The 8,539-nt window shown below is 27.1% G+C and overlaps 1 pseudogene; it reads right to left on the bottom strand.

Annotated features, from left to right (window-relative positions):
- Positions 1-6,965: 6,965 nt before the first annotated feature.
- On the bottom strand, positions 6,966-8,110 carry LOC149493860 (putative carboxylesterase 18 pseudogene; annotated as a pseudogene).
- Between the last annotated feature and the right edge of the window lie 429 nt (positions 8,111-8,539).

Here is an 8,539-nt window from a genome sequence, read left to right as displayed (position 1 = left end):
TGCAGGTTGAGAACCTGAATGATAAAGTGGCCATTAGTGCCATGGCGAAGAATTGCAAATATAACAAGCTATTCAAGCGTTTGAGTATAGATTCTCCTTTAACTTTTGCAGCACTCATGGCAAGAGTTAACAAATATATGAAATTGGATGAAAACACCAAAGATCATCTGAGGAAGAAAATTCTAGGCATAGAAGACACCCTTCTCCAATCAGGAGATGTTCACCCAAAAGAAGATCGCCATCGGCATCCATGAGCTAGCTACACTGTTAGAGCACCCTACTCAAGAGAAGATAGATCACAATAAGGCCAACAGTTCACCCCCTTGAACAAGCAATGCTCAAAAGTATTATCCCGGGCTAGGCATCACTGAAATAAGGTTCAACTCATCAGGTACCTAACTCTAAAATTTTACTTTGATAATAATGAGGTTGTTGCAGTAAGGGGAGATCAAAAGATGGCTGAGAAGCATACACGGTTGCACTCAAAGGGATACCCCTCACCCTGCATATAATGTGGATGTCATATGACAACAAGTACACAATGTTAGAAGAGCATCAACCTTTTGACATGCCCAAAGCAAGCTCGGAGCTGAACCTAGCACCTGAGGGCGAACTCACCAAATAGGAGGTGGAGCAGAAAAGATATCTAACCTTGGGTGCCGAATTACTCCGGACATGAAATTCAGATAACTTGAAGAAGGCTTATTGTATTTCCACTCAATAAGATGTAAAGTGACTTTAAATTAAGATAATAAAGAGACCTCAGATTTTTTTTCACTTAATACACCATGCCTTATAAAAGATAAGAGAGGCACGATGCATTAAGTTTTTTCCTGAAGGATCTTACGTAGAAATTTTTTACTATTCCATTACTCATTTTATAACCAAGTCCATAGGTTCGGACATACACAGTTCTCCAGTTCAGACCTAAGCGGTCCATAATCAAGTCCATCAGTTCCGTAACCAAGGCCACCAGATCAGACAAATGCAATTCTCCAGTTTGAACGTGCTCAGTTCTCCAATTCGGACCTAACCAGCCTTTAGCTAAGTCCATCAACTTGGGCGTACATAGTTCTCCAGCTTGGACCTAAGTTGCCAGTTCGGACCTAAGTTGCCCTTTAACTAGGTCCATCAGTTTGGACATACTCAGTTCTCCAGTTCAGACCTAAGCAGTCCATAATCAAGTCCATTAGTTTGGATATAGGCAGTCCTTCAGTTCGACTCAGACTTAGGCAGTCCCCCTAGTTTGGTTCGGACTTAAGTAGTCCTCCATTTTGGACTTAAGCAGCCTTTAGTTCAGCTTGGACTTAAATAGTCCCCTAAATTAGCTCAGACTTAAGCAGTCCTCTAATTCAACTTCGACTTATACAGTCCCCCAGTTCGACTCAGATTTAAGTTGTCCTTCAGTTCGGCTAAGAAATAGTCCCCCAGTTTGGCTCGAACTTAAGCAGTGCTTCAGTTAAAAGGCTCCTTTTAGCCCGTAAAATTTCAAGTTAAGGCAACTTAAACAAGTTCACACTTAAGGACAATAAGGAAAACCTCGCTTTGACAATTGACATACACCACTTCGATGCCAATAGAGAACATTTTATTAGAAACACTTAGAAATTGAAATTATGCCAACATTCAAAATCATACAAAGAGGATAAATAAAAGAGTTCTTCATTAAATAACTGAAAGGAAGTGACTCTTGAGGTTTTCCTCAGGCAGACGAACTATCACCCCGTTTCTCCCAAACAGAACCATTGCTGAACTAACAAAAACAGGAAAGGAACTCCATGCTTAAAAAGTATCTATAATTATTAGTAATCACAATATAAAAAAAATAAAGTATACACATATAAAATAGCACATGACAACTTCTGTTGGACATAAATGACCAAATAACTAAGGGGGACTACTGATAATATACTATAATAAAATATATAAAAGAATAATATAAAAGATATTAGACTCCTAAATAAACTCTAATTAACGTATAAACTAGGATTCCTACTATCCTTATCCAACTATAATTATCTCTCTATCAATATAAATATTCTCAATTAAGCCTAGAAGGGACTAATTCTAAATTCTCCAAACCCTCAATTTCTGAGAGTTTAACAATTATTATTACAAATGAAAAATACATAAATAGTGTTTGTGTAGTTTTTTTATGCAGATCATACCATGCATGGCTTTGGCTATTGCATATCTTGGTAAAAGGTTTCGCAGGATACTTAAGATTAAGAATGTACATAATAGCATTGCAACTTTTTTCAGCATATCTCAATGAGATACAATTTTGTAATGCATTTCATGATCATTTTATTAAATTTTATTTTTGAATGATGTTATAAAAAATTGTTTTATTCTTTAATGCTGTTCCACACATCATGCGAGTTGTAACACTAGTTTTGGTTAAAACAATAAAAATTAGCATGTATTTTTACTCATTTAAAATTAACGATTTAAAGTATTTCTCTCCCATTTAATTAAAATACTTTATAAAATAAAAAATAAAAGGACTACTATTTCAAAAAAGAGTGATAAAAGATCAAACTCGTTGAGAAAAAAACTATTACTACTCGTTAAATTAAAAATATATTTAAAGGTAACTAAAAATTTTGCAATATCCAATTTTATATTTAACATGCAACTACTTTTATTCCAATTGTTTCAAGATTTTTTCTTTGCTAAAAAAGGCTTCAAAATGACATAAATAAATGTTAATATGTAACTTTAAAATCAATGCACAAACAATAATATGGTAATAAAATCTCCACTCTCAAGTTTATAGATAGATAGATATGATATTAAATTCAAAAATTTCAAAGTCATATATATTTATTTAAAAAAAATTAAAATTTCAAAGGTTTAATTATCCTTTTAACTATTTTAAAAATTATTTTTAAAAAATACATCAAATTAAATTATAAAAAATAAAAAATTTTTGATAAATTAAATAAAAGAATAAAATATTAAATAAAAAGAGAGCTCTCGAACATTTTCATCATTTCATATTTCTATTTATACTATATATAAAAGTAGGAACGAAGGGAGAGAGAACGAAGGGAGAGGGAAGAATAATGAGATTACCTATATCACTCTTAATGAAATTTAAAATGTTCTAAAATACTCTTAATAATAGCCAATTAAAAAATTACAGTTTATTAGTTGATAGGATATAATTTATTTTTAAATTTATTTTTTAATAAATACATATGATAATAAGACATTTGAAATTTTGAAAATTTTATTTTTTGAATTTATTATTTATTTGATTTCATTCGATTATAATTTAAAGTATTTTATTTAGTAGTGAGATAAAAATAGAAAAAAAAATATATTTTTATTAATACTCTTTTTTTTCTTTATTTTTGTATGATTTGATTATATATTTTTTTTAAAAAAAATTTAAATAGAATAAAATTTTAAATATAAATTTCTGAAATTATATTGCATATAAATATTCAGATATTTAATTTTTTTTTTACTTCTTTCTCTGAAAAAATAATATAATTTCATGATAGAATGGTGTAAATGAAAGTATTTAATTAATTTTTTTCTTTCATTTTTTTTAGTTACCTAATAGTTTTTTTTTTATTATTATAGAGAATAATATGTGATATTTTGGTTTTATAATACTCTTAGAAATAATCAGATTATTGCAATAAAAGTGAAAATTTTTTTTACAATAATAAGATTAACAAATGTTTAATTGATGTTATATTTTATTTGAAATTTGATATTTCTTTTAATCTTCTGTTGAAATTTGATAATTAAGAATCCGGAATTTTAAGTTTTATCTTTTTTAAATTTATTTTTTAATAAATATATATATGATAATAAGACACTTAACAGTTTTTATATTTTATTTTTTAAATTTATTATTTATTAACTTTATTTTGATTATAATTTAAAGTATTTTATTTAGGATGGAGATAAAAATAGAAAAAAAATATTTTTTATTAATTTTTTTTTATGTTTCTATGATTTGATTGGATATATTTTCTAAAAGTAAATTTTCAAATAGAATAAATTTTTAAATATAAATTTTTGAAATTATATTACATATAAATATTTTGAAATTTAATTTTTTTTTAGTTCTTTCTATGAATAAATAATATAATTTCATGATAAACTAGTCTATATGCGAATATTTGATTAATTTTTTCCTTCACTTTCTTTTTCATATAGACGATTATCAAAGATAAAAAGCAGTTACCCAATATTTTTTATTATAAAAAAGAATACGTGATATTTTTCTTTTATAATACTCTTAGAAATAATTGGATTATGGCAATAAAGGTAAAAAAATCTTATACACTAATAAAAATAATATATATTTAATTGATCTAATAGTTTATATGAAATTTGATGTTTCTTTAATCTTCTCTTGAATATATTTATATGAAATATATTTATATGAAATATATATATACACACGTTTAAACCATTTATCCATATCGGATAACTAATAATAGAGAGAGAAAGAGATTGATAATTAATAAATAGAAAGGAATTGTACAATATACTTTGCCAATTTTATACTTAGTTGGAGTTATTCAATATGTTCAAAATATTAATATTTGCTTAATTAATTAAATATTATGTTAATTAATGGTCTAAGATTTCTCCTAAAAAGAGAACTTATATCCCTTTGCAATTTTAGGGATGTTTTCTAATTTTAAGGATATTAAAACATTGGGTAAACCTGATTTAGGTTGGTATTTAGTTTGCATGGATAAATAAAATTTTTTATTAGGTTTTTATTTTTAGTGAAAGGCTTAAATTGACCAATCTAAAAGTGCATGTAAAACCAATTAAACTAATTAGATGTTGAACTATATTTAATTTGAAGCTGTTTTTATTTTGAAAATTCATTTTAATTTTGATTTAATTCTGTGTGGTTTCAAATTAAGGTGATCATGTATATTCACCTACGTAAAATTAGTTTCAAAAATTATCCTTTATTTTATTAAGTAAAACCACTTGATTAAAGATTCTGAAGTAAAATTTCTTTACAATATCATATATAATAACCTTTTCTTATTTGGTCAAACATGTAAAAAATTAAAATTTTTTTAATTATTCATAAGTTCTATGAAATATTAACGATTTTATTTGAATCTTATTTAGTCTAAATGAATTCTATATAATTTATATATAAATTCATATTTTTTTTGTATTTAGTATAAGTAAAAGTTAACTGAAGTTCAGATTTTTTATTTATTAAATTGATTATATTTGAATTAATTTCTTTAAAATTGATAAACTTTAGAAATAATTTTTAAACTTAAAAGGTATATAATGATTTTAAATATAAATTACCTAAACTCAAGTAGATTGAACTTGATTAATATATTGAAATTTTTTTTAAAGTATTTATGCATCCACAATAAAATGATGAAATTTTAACATTAAAAAGATATACACAATATAAGAGGGAGATTATAATAAATAGTTAATATTTTATATGAAAATAAATAAGTATAAACTGCAAGTATTAAATGAGCAATAGAAACATGCAATGCACCGTCATAAAATAAACTAGAATATATTTTTAAATATTTGATTATGTTGTTATTATAATTTAAAACACTCTATTTAGGAGAGAATTAAAAAAGGAAAAAGTAAATTCTTTTATAATATTTTTTTTTCTTTATGTTTGTATAATTTGATTGGATATATTTTTTTTAAAAAAAAATAAATGTTCAAATAGAATATATATAATTAAGCTTTTCAAAATTTTGAATTTCACTTTTTAAAATTAATTTTTAAATAAATTGAGCATATGTATGTGAGATGACGAGCAGTTGAAAATTTTAATTTTAAAAATATATAATATTTTATTATTCTATCTATTATCTATAATTATTAAAATCCATTTATTAGGTGATATTATAGAATTATACATATATAGTTATAATGAATTTAGATAAATGACGATATAATAAAATCTAAATAATATAAGATAAAAATTATAATCAATATTTAATATAAAAAATAAAAATGAGTATAAATAATAAGTAAAAATCAGTGGACAATAATAGTACAAGATCAAATAGAGTATATATATATTCTCCAATTAAAATGTATACAAAATCTAATTAAATGGATATTCAAAAGGATAATCTATTTTCTCCAATTAAAAGATAACAAAAAATACAACTACAAAGATCTTTAAAAGGATAAATGATTTCTCCAATTAAAATGCATAAAAATCTAACTAAATGACTATATTAGGAATTCCAAATTAATCTAAAGCTATTATAGGAAATTTCATTATTCTTCTCCTATTCCTACATTTATATATAGTATAGAAAATTTTTACTTTTATCAATTGTTCAATAAGTATATAATTGATATCTTTTTTACCAGTAATATTTAATAAAAAAAAATACTTTAATTGAAGTAATGGGAGAAACATACTTTATATCGTTAATTTTAAATGGGAGTGGCATAAAATTTTATTTGAAATAACAATTAAAATAAATTGTTAATGGAAATTTTATTTGAATACATAAAATTTAAAATTTAAATAAATTTTAATGAAGTAATAAATAACAATTAATGAAATGAAAATATTTAAAATGAGAAGAGAAAAATCATTGTATGAGCTTGGAATTTTCTAGAAGGTAATGATGTGGCAATCTATGGGTTATTTAAAAAAAAAAAAACATTTAATTTCAAAGACTTAACTACATTCAGCAGGATATTCAATTAAAAAAAAACATTTAATAACAATTAAAAAAAAACATTAAAAGGATATTCAAAAGGACCTAATTATACATCAATCAAATTATAAATAGAATTTTGGTTCAAATTTTCATACTTAGATAAAAAGGATAAAACAGTAAAAGTTTTAAACAAACTTATTATTATTATTATTAGCTTGATGTATGAGGGGCCTTATATATTGGTTACAGACAAGAAATTTCCGTTTGCAAAAGTTTAAGGAAGGAAAAGAAAGGAAGAAAAGAAAAAAAAAAGCAACAGGGAGACTGTGTTTAAAGGAACTAGTACAATTAATGCCATACAAATACATAAACTCAAATTCATACATTAGAAGCTAATTGCTTTTGCATAAAATCCTTGACTTTCTCAATCGACAAGCCAGACTCAGGCAATTCATTATAAATATAAAATGAATGAGGCATGTTTGGATACTCAACCAAATAAGCTTCTTTTCCAGACATCTTTAGCCCTTCGTAATACCTCTTTTGCCAATCCTGTAAAGGATCATATCCACCCATAACAACAATCGTCGCCGGAAACTTCATACCTGAAATATCTGAACCATTAGGCCCGAATATATTCACGGCGGGATGGTCCCGGTTTGACCCTTCCGGCAAAAACGCTCTCCACATCCAATCTGTACGCTCTATTGTAATAAATGGAGCATTAGTAAGCCTTAACTCAGATTCAGTCCGTTCTTCTCCTCCTAAGAATGGTTGAAACGAGATGTTACCAATTAATTTTATATTAGAAAATTCATATTCATTAGCTTTTATTATCACATGATGCGCCAAGTTGCCTCCGGCGCTGTCTCCGGCGACGAAACAATGATTTAGATTCGCATAGCTTGAAAATCCTTCAATTTCTGTGCTATCGATGTACTTTAGAGCATCAAATCCGTCGTCGCGTTGAGATGGAAAACGATGCTCCGGAGCAAGCCGGTAGTTAACGGAGATTATAAAAGCAGAGAGTTCACGAGCAAGACGGTAGCAAAAGTCATCCATAAATCTCGAATTGGCTGCTAGTAGGGAAAAACCACCGCCGTGGAAGTAGAAAATGACCGGCAAACCAGCACTGTCGGAGGTAGTGTTGGTGGTGGGAGTGTAGAGGCGGAACCAGAGATCTCGAGATTTGTCAATGGTTATATCAGTGGTTTTGACGCCGTTGATGGGCTTTTTGGAGGGAGACTTTTTGACGTCGAAGATTTTGAGGAGAGGGCGGTTGATGGTGCCGTTAGAGCGACGGACGATGTCAACGCCGAAAGACATAACTGATATGAAGAGGTTGGCTTTCCATGGGAGTTGCGGCCACTGCGAAACTTTTTGACCCATTTTTGTGGATTGTCAGAGGAAAGAAAACGAATAGAGGAAGATACAGTGCAGAATTATTATGTTCTTCCCGCAAGATATAAAGAAGCGGAAAGAAAGCGTGGGCGAGCATACGGACCGAGTTTGACTTTTCAATTTTTAATTTTTTTTTTTTTTTTAATAAAAAGTGGCCTTTTTTGACTTACGAAAATGGAGAAAACCTGCACCTGAGATATAATTGCCACTTTCAAAAGAATTGAAGTGTTTGAAATAATAATAATAATAATAATAATAATTACAACAACAATAATAATAAATAATAAAGAACTGATGTGCTTTAAGAAAAAAAAAAAATATGATCTCACTTTTGTTGAATGCTTTTTTGCAAGTTGGTTTGGGTTGAAAATTTCTCTTTCAAACTGCACTAAACTAAATGGCTTATATAAAAATATTCTACGTTCCGTGGCTCGTTGCAAAAACACTTTAATCTTACCGTCGTCCTCCTAGCACCT

The sequence above is a fragment of the Jatropha curcas genome, chromosome 9, assembly GCF_041381405.1.
Source record: "Jatropha curcas cultivar XTBG-Jc1 chromosome 9, XTBG_Jcur_1.0, whole genome shotgun sequence".
NCBI lineage: Eukaryota > Viridiplantae > Streptophyta > Magnoliopsida > Malpighiales > Euphorbiaceae > Jatropha > Jatropha curcas.
Note: the sequence above shows the minus strand (reverse complement) of the source record. Positions and strands in the feature narration are given on the sequence as shown.